Source organism: Quercus suber, unplaced genomic scaffold (genome assembly GCF_002906115.3).
Source record: "Quercus suber isolate HL8 unplaced genomic scaffold, Cork oak 2.0 scaffold_23, whole genome shotgun sequence".
Taxonomy (NCBI): Eukaryota; Viridiplantae; Streptophyta; class Magnoliopsida; order Fagales; family Fagaceae; genus Quercus; species Quercus suber.
Genome location: NW_027069488.1, coordinates 2,354,775 through 2,367,428, shown reverse-complemented (window position 1 = coordinate 2,367,428; position 12,654 = coordinate 2,354,775). Strand labels below are relative to the sequence as shown.

The window sequence follows — 12,654 nt, the reverse complement described above, 5'->3', positions numbered from 1 at the left end:
AAAAAAAAAAAAAAAAAAAGTAAACAAAAACAGACATTAAGGAGGTTATGACTTATGAACGTTAAGTTCTTCCATATTTCATAGAGGTCTTTTATTATTATTGATTTTTGGCACAAGCTTACATAGATATTTTAATACAACTTACGTCAAAGTGAATACGTTTCATAGCGTCTGGGCAACACTAATTACGCATGCTCACAAAGCTTCAGAGCTTTGATTACTTACACCTCTTATTTGCATACTTGCTACTAGTTCTATGCCTCTTATACGAAAGCAAAGTTCTGCTTCAAGGGCAGAACACCACCTTATAGTTAGTCCCACCATTGCAAGTAAATGTGCTTGTTGCATCATCCTTAGGGTAGCTATAAGCACTCGGGCACCGATCCTTGAAAAATTTGGAATAATTTGTAGGTCCACAGTTTCCAGAATTGCAACAATATTCATTGGTCTTGAATACAGTACAAGGGTTGTTACACCCACTAGGAGCTTTCAATTGAGCTGGGCACTGTCCATTGATATCAGCGGTACATCTTATTCCTTTGGTGCATCCACCAGAGGTGGGACTAAATTCCATAGGAACATTAAACCCATCAACAAGAGAGATGTCAAAGAAATCCAAGTTTTGAAATTGATTTAGAGCAAATTCAGCAAGGGTGTTTGGAGGTGCACCATAAGCTTGGCATTGAAGAAGTCCACCACAGTCACCGGTTTGACATCTGCCATGCCAAAGCCATCGAAATTGCACCCAATTTGAGCCCAAATGCGGGCCCCTGTTGTGCCAGCGTTGACGTCAAGGGGCTAAGACTCGCGTGAGTTGAGCTGCTTGCCACCACCAGGAACGGCTGCTGCCTGTTAGAAATACTGAATGTAATTGTATTGTATTTCATCATGAAAGAATGTACATAGGTGCCTTTATATATGAGGCATATAGGTGCAGTACAAGTAAATATGTGTGTAGTACAAGTAAATATGTGTGCTATACAAGTAACCTAACTGAGGCTAAAGCCCACAATATATTATACATATTAACAGCCCCCCTCAAACTCAAGGTAGATGTGAGACTAGCTTAAGGTTGTCAACCAAAGTACGAAGGCGTTCCTCAGGATGTGACTTGGTGAAGATATCTGCAAGTTGATCTTTAGTGGAGATTGAGATCAGCTTGAGAGCACCATGGACAAGATGAAAACAGATAAAATGACAATCGATCTCGATGTGTTTAGTCCGTTCATGGAAGACATCATTGTGAGCAATATGAATAGCACTCTGGTTGTTACAATAAAGAGGAGTAGCAGAGGATGTAGACACACCTAAGTCTTTGAGAAGCCATCGTAGCCAAAGGAGCTCAGATGTGGTATCAACAAGGGCACGATATTCTGCTTCAGTACTGGAGTGGGCCACATGAGTTTGTTTCTTACTTCGCCAAGAAATTAGAGAAGACCCAAGAAGAAAGCAACAACCAGTGGTGGACTTGCGATCAGTGAGATCTCTTGCCCAATCAGCATCAGAAAATGCACGGAGAATAAGAGGAGACTGAGCAGAGTAGAAAAGACCATGGAAGAGAATGTCCTTTATGTATAGAAGAATGAGCAAAACAGCAGCATAATGAGTCAATCGTGGTGCAGACAGATACTGGCTCACTTGATGAACAGCATAGGAAATGTCTGGACGAGTGACAGTGAGATAAACTAAGCTGCCAACCAAGTGTCTGTAAAGAGAGGGATTAGACAATGGTTTCCCCCCTGAAGGAGTCAGATGCGCATTAAGCTCAACTGGAGTGTCAACAGTCTTGCTATCAGTGAGTCCAGCTCGAGACAAGAGTTCAGAGGCATACTTGGCTTGAGTAATATAAAGTCCATCTAGAGAATGAGTGATTTCAAGACCAAAGAAGTAGCTGAGATGTCCAAGATCTTTCATCTCAAACTACTGACTGAGAAAAGCCTTGAGTTCTTGAATGCCACTGAGGTCATCACCAATTATGATCATGTCATCCATATATAAGAGAAGTAAAATAGTGCCTTTGTCAGTGCGACGAAGAAATAAGGCAGAATCATAATGACTGGCCATATAACCCAAGCAAGAGATGGTAGAGCTGAATTTGGCAAACCAAGCTCATTGAGCTTGTTTAAGGCCATAAAGTGCACGTCGAAGGTGACAAACCTTGTTTGAGTCAACAGAGAGACCAAGAGGAGATTGCATATACACTTCTTCACTTAAATCCCTGTAAGGTTAAAATTTATCAACCATCTTGTTGGCTTTATTCCGTGCCAATTTACTTATAATTTAGCACTTAGTAACCCTGTATTTAGGTGGGTTTATTGTAAGGGTAGTGTGTAAGAAGATGTGAAGAAAAACTCAAGTATGTGCAAAGACGCAGAGCTTCATGGCTAGGACTTGCAGGTGGCTCGCGGCTACAAGCCGCCAAATGCAGGCACGTGAGATGCACACAAGGAAGCTGAAGGGTCGCGCCAGCTGTTGCACTACAGGACAAAAGTCCCAGGCTGGCCAAGCCATTACGTCGCGACTTGAACTCGCAACTTGGACAAGCCGTGAGACCAAGCTGCCAATTTACCCCGTTTAGCAAAAATTGTCTCTTCGTATTCCTTTCTCACCCCACTATATATAAACCCTTATACCCACGATTTTAAGAGAGCTTCCAAAGAGAATTTCGTGAGAGAAACCCTAGAGAAAAACAAGATTGTCTCATCCCCAATCTTTACCTTAGAGACTCTACAAATTTCTCTACTCTCTTCCTCTCCATTGTCACATCCTTAAGAGGCCATTGACCAAATCCTTATCTCACCACACCCACGTCTGTGAGAAGGTTCATTTGGTGCTAAGGGAAGCAGTTTGGAAGGAACCAATATACATTGGTTGATGCTATGGTATAGTAGCGGAATTCGGGAAGCTAAAGAAGAAATAGGTTCGGCGTAACCTCGTTGGAGCAAGAAACTTGGAGGGCTTAGGTACTTGGGTAGATTAGGCTTGGAGGGTCTTTTGCTGTTCATGTATCCCAACTACATTCTTTAGTGGATTATTTACTGCTTGGAGGGCGGTGGAGAGGTTTTACGATGAGAACTTCAATTTCCTCTTCAATAACACATTGTGTGTTGTCCGTGTGTTTGCATCTTCTTTCCCTTTATCTTTGCCTTATATTTACTATTATGGATGTGTTTATATTTGGCTTAGATTGTTTATCAATTCTGTTATGAGCTTATTATCATGTTCCGCACATTAGTTGTTTGATATAAGGCTTGAATTGGTAACTTTGTATTTGGAAGTCTAAACGTTCAAGGGTGTTTTATACATATTTTGAACTTTCAATTGGTATCAGAGCGGATGCACTCTTTGTGATTTGATTAACTGAGTGCGATCCTAGACCCCTTGGCTATGGATGCAACTGGAAAAAGGGTCATGCAAAATTGTGGCTTAGGTGTTTGTGATAATGACTCTATGAGTATGTTGGAAGGGTATTTTAAAAATGAACTCTTAGAGTTAATTAAATCCAAAAAACATGCTAAGATGTTCATTCGCATGCTGAAATACTTTGAAAATAAGAACCACACTCTACACAATAGTCTATGTGAGTCTAAATCTTTGATTGAGAAATACAAAAGAAGAAATAGAACATTGTGTGAAAAGGTTGATAATCTAAAAAGGAAAAATCAATCTAGAAAAAGCTTGGAAAATAAAGATGAATTTTTGTTTGATGGTCAAGAATACTTGTCCCATACCTGTATGTTTGTGCACACCTCATTGAAGGTATTTAACTCGTGCTTATGGTACCTTGACAGTGGATGTTCTCGTCACATGACAGGAGATAAATCACTGTTTAAGGCTCTTAAAGAAAAAGCATGTGATTATGTGACGTTCGGCGATGGGAGTCATGCTCAAGTTCTTGGCAAAGGGACGGTTGAAATACCGGGATTACCTCTACTGAAGGAAGTGCTATACATCAAAGGTTTGAAGGCAAATCTCTTAAGTATCACTCAAATATGTGATGAAGACTTTCTTGTTCAATTCTCAAAGAAGGGTTGTATAATCATTGATGAAAAATGGATTCAAGTCTTTAAGGGAAATAAGACTACTGATAATTGCTATGTAGTAGTTCCTACAGCACCTATTTCGTGTAGAAGTGCTCGCGTTAATATGCTGAAACTTTGGCATCATAGGTTTGGACATGCAAACTTCAAACAAGTATGTAAAGTCTCTAAACTTAAGGCAGTTGAAGGACTTACAAAGTTTGGAAAGGTGGAGAAGACTATATGTGGAGCATGCCAAATGGGAAAACAAACAAAGGCGAACCATCACAAGGTGAATGTGATTACTACCACACGGTGTTTGGAGCTACTTCACGTTGATCTAATGGGGCCTACACGAACTGATAGTCTTGGAGGGAAGAGATACATTATGGTGGTAGTTGATGATTTCTCAAGGTACTCTTGGGTGGAATTCCTTAGAGAGAAGTCTGAAACATGTGATAAAATACAAAGACTATGCAAGAGACTGCAGAATGAAAAAGAAGTTCCCATAGTCAAAATCAGAAATGATCATGGGAAGGAATTTGAGAATGCTAAATTTGAAACGTTTTGTGAAGAGCATGGTATCAAGAAGGAATTTTCAGCTCCAAAAACTCCACAACAAAATGGGGTGGTTAAAAGAAAGAACCGAGTGATCCAAGAGATGGCAAGAGTCATGCTACTCAACAAAAACATACCTCAAAGGTTTTGGGTTGAAGCTGTGAACACATCGCGTCACATATGTAATAGAATATATTTCCGAGCTGGGACAAAGAAGACGTCCTATGAAATATGGAGAGAAAAGAAACCCAAGGTGAAGTATTTCAAAGTGTTTAGGAGCACATGCTATATTCTAAATGACAGGAAAAATCCAGAAAAATTTGATGCTAAGAGTGATGAAGGAATATTCCTAAGATACTCCACAAATAGCCGAGCTTATAAGGTGTACAACAAGCACACTAAGACGGTGATGGAGTCAATCAATGTGGTCATAGACGACACCATATCAAAAAAGGAGATTGAGGATGATGAAAAGGGGCTCAAACTCAAGGAGAAAGAAGATGATGATGATATGTCCCTAAGTGATGATGCTGAAAAAAAGACACCTGGAAAGGAGTCCACACCTCCTATATCAAGAAGAGAGACTAGATCAACACAAGAAATCTCAAGTCCACTCACTCCTCTAGAAGTTCAAATCCCAATTTCTCGTGATGAGGAATTCTCAACTTCCAAGAAACCTTCATCAAGAGTGACTCTCAATCACCCATCGAGTAATATTATTGGGGATGTGAACGAGAGACTTCGTTTGAGAAAAGGGCCGAAGTATACTGCTAACCATGTAACATACAACTGCTATCTTGCCCAATTTAAACCTAAAAGGGGAAGTTGTTTGACAAACTTTTTTCTCTCCAAGTTTCCTAGGAACCTTTGGAGGTGAAAATAGTGGCTTGTCCCTAGACAAGAGAAGTTTCTCCGTCCCGGTAGAACTATAGGCAGTACATTTAAAAGTTTTCTTCCTGAAACTCTCTTCCCACCCTTAATCCGCGTGGGAGTTTCTCCATGGAGGAGATTTCTAAGCGTTGTGAGAAGCTAAAACTAACGGAACACGAAGCAGATCAGGTGGTGTTAGAGGATAAAGAGGTGACAGAGGGATGGGTCTTAGCAGGTAAGTTTCTATCAAAAAGACGTATCAACTTAGAGGCAGTTGTGAAGGCTCTGAAACCGATATGGAAAACTACGGAGAACTTTGTGGTTCAAGACACCGGTGACAACACAACACTCTTCCTGTTCCATAAAGAAGAGGATATGAACCGGGTACTGAGGGCAAGCCCATGGTCCTTTGATAAGTACCTCCTAGTCCTCCACAAGCTTGATAAGGGGGACTCAGTTTCCACGATAAGTTTTGACAGGTCTCCGTTTTGGATTCAGGTTCATGGCTTGCCTATGAGAATGCAAACGAAGGAGGTAGCAGAAAAGATAGTTGGTCCAATGGGACCAATAGAGAAGGTGGAAACAGGAAACAGGGGATTTAGCCTGGGCAAGTATTTAAGGGTACGAGTAATCATCGATATCTCAAAACCTCTGTGCAGGGGAAGAGTGGTGCGAATGGGTGCTTCAGAGAAGGGCTGGGTCGACTTCCGCTACGAACGCCTCCCTATTTTCTGCTACTGGTGTGGGAAAATGGATCATGATGACAGAGATTGCTCACTCTGGATTGATTGCAACGAGTCACTGGAGTTTGAAGAACGACAATATGGATCCTGGCTCCGAGCTGACTCGGAAAAGCTTCAAAGGCCACAACTAGCGGAAGTCCGGTACCATAAGAAAGGAGGAGAAGGAATACACAAGGGGTGGGAACAAGAAGGCAACAACCAGCCCATGAAAAATAATGGGAAGACGCCAGAGATGGAGAAACGGAGCGAAAACAGTGAAACCCATGTCCCACCGGAAATGACTACTCCGGCGACGGACTCGGACATGATGGATGTGACACGACAGGAGAATAGGACAAGCGATTTTGAGGCGCAATTAAGGGAGATTGACTGCGCCATACTTGCAGTTGACACGGTTAAGGAAAAAATGGGAAACCGAGAACCAAAGAAGGAAAACAGAGCTGACACAGGCTCTTTTTACAGTGACCAACCCGAGGCAATAAGGAATGGCGGGAAAGAAGGAAAATCTATTAAAGGCCAATCCCTTTACGCAGGCCCACTTACCGACTCGGATGGCCCATTTGAGTGTGCAAGAAACCAACAGGAGGCCCAAAAAACCCAAAGCCATATGGACCCAAAGACTTTTGAAGGAGGCCGGGTTTTAAGAAGTAAAGCATGCGATACAATCCAAAAAACTCATATACATGACACTGTCCCAAAGAATGAGAACAAAAGACAAGAAACAAGCACTTCAAGGAAGTCTCCAGAGAAAAAGAAAACACCAGAGTACAGGGGAAAGGAGAACGAGCCTCATCTAGAAGGAAGAACGCCTCAGGGTCAGGAAGTGCAAGGTGGGGTAATCCAAGGTACTTGGAAGCGCTACAGGCGTGATGGAGAGGATGCAGCAAGCTTCACCGTCGCTGGCCTGAAACGGGTTCAAAACGGAAAGGAACGATGCCGCTTAAAGAAGTCCAGGAAGGCGCGGAGTCTGGGAAGAGAAGCAAAAAAGAGGAAGAAGTGGTTTTGGTGGGTCATCTTTTAGCAAAGCACCTGGGATCGGCGGAGGCTGTGGCGCAGCCCCGCCGTCATCAATGAGTACATTGGCCTGGAACTGTAGGGGGCTTGGGAACCAGCGTACAGTTCGTGCTCTTGAGAAGGTAGTGTCTTCTGAAGATCCCAATTTTATTTTTTTGATGGAAACAAAACTAGTAGTGTCAGAAATGGATGGAATTAAGGAAAGATTGAACCGTTCACAAGGGTTGGTTGTTCCAAGCAAGGGCCGGAGCGGGGGGTTAGCCCTTCTATGGAAAAAAGAAATGAAGGTGGATGTGCAATCTTATTCGGATAACCACATTGATGCGATTGTTGAGCAGGGGATTGTTGGGCAGCAATGGAGGGTGACGGGCTTCTATGGGAACCCAGAAACAAGTAAAAGACAGGACTCTTGGCTTTTGCTCAAGCAGTTATCCACCTTAAATTCACTACCGTGGGTCTGCCTCGGGGACTTCAACGAACTGATGAATGGGAGCGAAAAGGAGGGTGGCAGTGCTCGTCCGGTGAAACAAATGGAGGCGTTTTGTGAGGTAATTAATTCTAGCTGTCTCCGTGATATGGGTTACAAAGGTCAAGACTATACATGGAGTAGGCGGATGGGAAATAGAGGTTGGGTTAGGGAAAGGCTTGACAGAGCATTAGTCTCAACAAATTGGACGGCGAGGTTTCCTCAAATGCAGCTCCATCACAAACCCAACTCCGCCTCTGATCACTGTGTCTTGGTACTTAAGGATGTCCAGAATAGCAGAAAGAAACGTCGTCGGAAGAAATTATTCCGCTTCGAAGAAATGTGGCTGAAGGATGAATCTTGTGTCGGAGTGATTGAAGATGCGTGGGACAGAGGGTCTAATAGGGTATCCGAAGCTACTCTTTCAATTTGTTTGGGTGAGTGTAGGGAGTCACTGACTTCCTGGAATAATATTACTTTTGGGCATGTGGGCAAAAAACTAGCGGCATTGCAAGCCAGCCTTGAGGAATTGGAATGCAAGAGGGGGTCATCTGCCAAGTTGATGGAGATTGAATTCACAAGAAAGGAGATAAACAAGCTTTTGGACACGGAGGAGGTCATGTGGCGTCAAAGGTCTAGAATTAGCTGGCTAAAACATGGGGATAAAAACACTTCCTTCTTCCATACCAAGGCCTCAAGCAGATTCCAAAGGAATACCATTCAAGGTGTGTTTGATGAAAAGGTTGTTGGCAAAATGAGGAAGAGGGGATTGGAAAGTCCTTTGAGGAGTATTATGCGAACCTGTTCACCACGTCCCACACAGAAGTAAGTGAGGAGCTTCTCCAATCTGTACACAGGAAGGTGTCGGACCCTATGAATGTTGTCCTTACCCGGAATTTTCAGGCCTCCGAAGTGGAATCCGCTTTGAAGCACATGTACCCCACCTCTGCCCCGGGTCCTGACGGAATGCCTCCACTGTTTTATCAGAAATTCTGGCCTAAGGTACGCCCCGTTGTCATTAAAACTGTCTTAGATTTCTTAAACTTAGGCATCACTCCCTTGCATTTCAATGAGACCCACATTGTTCTAATTCCAAAAATTAAAGAGCCAAAAAGGGTGATAGACTTCCGCCCGATAAGTCTGTGTAACGTGGCATATAAAATTGCTTCCAAAACCATGGCCAATAGACTTAAGCAGGTGTTACCACAGCTGGTGTGCGAGAACCAAAGTGCATTTGTGGCTAATAGACTCATTACAGACAATGTGTTGGTGGCTTCAGAGACAATGTATCACATTAGCCAGAAAAGAAAGGGCCTAGTGGGAGAGATGGCATTAAAACTGGACATGAGTAAAGCCTATGACAGAGTGGAATGGAGGTGCCTGGAGCGGATCATGGAAAAAATGGGATTCGCAGATAAATGGGTTGCCCTTGTTATGCAATGCCTTCGCACAGTCACTTATGCCATTAAAATAAATGGCGTCCCAAGGGGCCGCATCTGCCCATCCAGAGGGCTGCGCCAGGGGACCCTCTGTCCCCATACCTTTTTCTCCTTTGTGCGGAAGGCCTTTCGGCTATGCTCCACCAAGCAATGCAAGAGAAGAGATTAAAGGGGGTCTCCGTTTGCAGAAGAGGGCCAAAAATTTCCCATCTATTTTTCGCGGACGACAGCCTAATTTTTGGGAGAGCTACTGAAGCGGAAGGGTCGGAAATTCTGAGAATTCTCAAAGTATATGAGTCCTCATCGGGGCAGCAACTTAACAAGCAGAAAACATCTTTATATTTTAGCAGAAACACTAAGGAGGATTTGCAGACAAGGATTAAAACAATGTTCGGTGCTCAGGTGATTATTTTTTTTTTTTCTGTGATTTTGACTTTTAGAGATGGTAATGGTTTTGTGATTTTGTTTGTAGATATTTATTGGAAGAAAGAGCATCGCTTGATGTGCACCTCTGAGATCTGCACTGCTTCTGAGAGAGATCGCTTTGAGAAATCCGTAATCTTTTTCTTCTTTTCTCTTACTTTTTTGTTGACTTCGAAATTGAATTTTATTGTTATATAATATAATTATTGTTAATTAAGTTTTGATTCTTTTCGAAAGTGTAATTGATTAACGGAGATGATGTAATTTGTGATGCTAACTTCGAAAGTTTCTGGGGCATTACAAAGTTTCTGGGGCATTACTAAGTTTAAGATGAATTCTTATAAATAATAATAAAATAAAACTAAGTTAAAGATGAATTTGAGCTTCGAATTTTAGATTGGGAGATTAGAAATATGGTTTTCTTTTTGTGTGTATTTTCCCCCTTGGGCAACTAGGAGAAGATTGCAATTTTTTATTTTTTAAGCTTACAAATGTTTAGGGCTTAATTTTAGAGTGTCTGTGATAACTGAAATTGCGAATTGGGGATTCCAAGCAGGGTACAAAAATATTTGACTAGAACATTTTAAGTGAGTTCATGATGAAATTTTGAACAGAAGTTTCATTGAAAGTAGGTATGTGGGCTACTTGAGGGAGAAGGGATGCCATATATATGGGTCATTTTGAGCCGAATTGTTTTATGTATTCAAGAAGAGGAACTCAGGTTTCACACACTCAATTATTAAAAAAAAATTTGGTTCCTTATTTTGCTCCATGATATGTCCTACTGCCAATGAATTACCCTTCAAATTGCACCTCCTTGCACCATATGAACAGGGTGGTGGTTGAGGTTCTGCATTCAAGACTGAATGAATGTGTAGATCCTTATCAAATCAAGTTCCTACTGAATTAATTTTACTATGAACAATAATGCAGTATAATTTAAGCTGCAACAATTGTACCCATTAAAAGGTTGCTACTCAACCAGATTGGAGGAAAAAATAGTCATTCAGATGTGTGTATTCTGCAATGAAGTTGGTTTCTAGTCCATAAATGGTAATGTTTGGTATCCTAATATAAATTAAGTAGGTTTGGGCAAGCTTGCCCAATACTAGTTATTATCCAAACCAATCAGTTTCTAATTATGCTTTCAGTTTATTTTTTTTCATTGATAAATCTATATTTTCCCTTTTCTAAGTTTGGGAAGATTTGGCCTGATACCAACTTTTCACTAGATTCAGAATGTTTAGTTTGCACTGAAGTTTATTAATTGCTTAACTGCAGATTTGCTATTTGGATTTTGTATGTTTTGGTTATGCATAATAATGAATCAATGCTAAATTTTCTGTCTGCTAGGGATGAAATTTACGTGGCATTTATTATACTCTGTTATCATTTGGCATATTTTTTTAAATAATCGGTTAGTTATGATTTATGAGGACCTAGCAGAAAGTTGTATGTATGTGTTATATGTGTAGTGTGTACCTCTCTTTTGAAGCTCTACTAGGGAATGTGATGTAGGATAGATGAGGCTGCTGTTTACATTTGCCTGTGGTGGGTTAACCTTAGAATTTTAGAAGGTTAGGGTTCAAAGATTCACCAAGGTTTTGAAATGATGGGGAATAGGGGCAAGAGCATTGTTTCTTGAAGCAAACAGGTTGTCAGAAATTTCTGGACAGAAGCTGTATTTTTGAATTTATAGCTTATTTGGTAGGTTATGTTAGGGGAAATATGTGGGGTTTTAAGTTATTGATAGTCAAGGAGAAGGGCTTAATTTGGGTTGCTAGAGACAAGAAAAGATGGACTTTTATTGCTGTTCATGGGCTTTGTGGATGGTGTTGTGAACGGTAATAGTACACCAATGAAGAGATTGGGGAAATGGGGAGGAGAGAAAGAGAGAGAAGAGTAGAACACTCCATAATGCAGTACAAAAGCTGTTGCCAATGAGCTCTAGCTCAGCTGGCGCATCCTCCCCTTACAAGTGCTTGCCAAATGAAGGGCAAGTTCGTGGGTTCAGGACCCACTTGGTGTGTGTATAACTTACCAATATAAAAAAATCCACTACAATAGCTTTAGCGGGCTCTGATACCATATGGATACAAGACATAAGCCTTAATGATTTTTATAACAATTTTGATGTTGGACTTTTAGGACTTTAGTACTAAATTAGGGTTCGTGATGAGATCTTGTAAGGTAAGACGATGAATGGAACAAGAAACAATAAGATAAACCCTAGGCATAACGGCAAAATTTCCCAAGTACTCACACTTAAGTAGGAGAAGGCAATCACGACTAGAAGGATTAGGACTCCAAATTTAATTTATTCTTAGAAAGACTAGAATTCCTAGTAACAAAGAAAAGTAATTATGGACTACTAACTCAAATAGAAAAACGACTCAAAACATAAAATAGTATTCATGGGCCTCTAGTACAGCCTATTCTAGAAAATCTAGAACTTACCAAACTACCCCTATTTTTAGCATAACTTTATTAAATTGAACGAGCAACACCTAAACTTACTGAATACTGAGATTCACTAGTAAATAAAGTAGTCTATGAAAGGTGCCAAGAAGGCCCCACATCGAAACTAGACCACAATTTTTTAATCTTTTAGTATTTAATCTAGTTCTTTCTCGAACTCTTTACTATCCGCATTACTCTAGGCACTCTTGCCTCGCATGTCACTCAATATTCCATTAATCAAGTTTAAATCTATGAAGCATATGTTTATACTTTATAAGCACTAAATGGATTCTTCCATTAATCAATTTTAGTTTCAAAGCCTTGACCGGTGGACAGAGGGAGATGCATCTTGGACAAGTTGGAGGAGTCCCAGAAATTGTGAGTATTCCCCAAGTCAATGAGGATCACCACCAATGCCTTTAATTTGACCCAAGATTCTCATTGCTTGTGGGCTAGGGTTCCCAATTAGGGCATGGAGAGAAATCTCCGATATTTCCACTCCTTGTTCTTCTTAAGGGGCAACAACTATTTCCTAAATGTATTCTTCTGAAAAACTCTCCACTTGCTCCTTTGGAATGGATTGAACTCCTTCCATAAACAACTTTTGTGTTTTGCAATTGTGCCATTTGTTGGTGCAATTAAAGCTCAATTCCTTATTTTTT

The 12,654-nt window shown here is 41.0% G+C and overlaps 1 pseudogene; it reads right to left on the bottom strand.

The window, feature by feature from the left end:
- Nucleotides 1-175: 175 nt before the first annotated feature.
- On the bottom strand, nt 176-2,132 carry LOC136064353 (protein P21-like; annotated as a pseudogene).
- Between the last annotated feature and the right edge of the window lie 10,522 nt (nt 2,133-12,654).